Below are 1322 nucleotides of genomic sequence, written 5' to 3'. Positions count from 1 at the left end.
TTCGCAAGACCTGACCGCTTATACTAGGTCTTCCACAGGGTTTCTCACGCTTGCTACTTGATAAATTCTTATATAGATGTTATCTTTATTATATAATAGAATATTATTATTGTATAATAAAATAAAAGGATAAAATCTATATAAGAATTTATCAAATAGCCAGCGTCAAAATCCAGTTTAGATAGAAACTAATACATAGTATATACTTTATCTTTTAAATATATATACATTAGTTATATTAAGTGCGATAACTATAAGTAAACGTGAGGCGTTTACTTATAGTAGTAGCTCTTAATAATATAATCAATGTAAATATATATATATAAACGATTCTGGAAATGAACGGGAAAAATATTTGTTATATACATGTAATGTGATGGCTATGGTGGCTATAGCATTAACTACTCAATCAGAGTTTGAGAGTTTTGCTACGTTTTCAACAATGTTTGCTCAATGATAATGAGGAAAAGCAAATAATCTCAAATGAATTCCTCGTTGCACATCGTTAACCATTTTTACTTGCTTGATATGAGTTGGGAGAATTGTTAGCACGTCGGCCAAAATGCTGGTAGGCACTTTGCCTGTTGTAAACGTCTGTCTTAAGATTTCGCCGATATTGACTTTTCCTGTTATTCTTCTATGGTGGTTGAAATAAGCAGCAGTCTAGCGCTGGTGCCGATGTAATCGGCATATCTCCCGCCATCCGAAGTTGCTGGTTTTGTGCCAACATTTGGAACCATTAGTACCGTATTGAGTGACGGAGAGATAAATAAATATTTTAAAGTAACGGGTATATATTAGAAGTTAAGGTTTTGCATATTACACAGAGAGAGGAACGTTCCGGATAGAAAATTTGGTTCGGAGTAGCGTTGATGTGAAGACAGTGGGAATTTGCATTCTAATGCAGAGATAAAACTGAGGAAGAGAAAATATATTATATATAAACTGAAATAAATTTCGTGATTTGAATTAAAATTTATAAAATATGCCTGAAGTTTTAGAAATATAAGATAGTAGGTGAAAATCGAATTTCTAAAGTGGAAGAAAAAAGATAGTTTACACTAGAACTGAAATAGCAATGGTTAAAAAAAAAATAGAGTGACTTCCTTGAAAGAGCAAATATAGCAAGAACCGATAGAGAGAAAAGTAAATGTTTAAAGATAAAATCGGAATTAGTCGACAAAAAAAAGGAAGATATGGGAAATAGAAAGAATAAACATACATAAAAAAATGAAGGTTATCTCAAAATAAAACCCACGTGATGGCACTATGCATTCAGACATATATACATATATATATATATATATATATATATATATATA

The sequence above is a fragment of the Octopus bimaculoides genome, chromosome 19 (genome assembly GCF_001194135.2).
Source record: "Octopus bimaculoides isolate UCB-OBI-ISO-001 chromosome 19, ASM119413v2, whole genome shotgun sequence".
Taxonomy (NCBI): domain Eukaryota; kingdom Metazoa; phylum Mollusca; class Cephalopoda; order Octopoda; family Octopodidae; genus Octopus; species Octopus bimaculoides.
The sequence above is the reverse complement of the archived record's forward strand: the minus strand, read 5'-3'. Positions refer to the sequence as shown.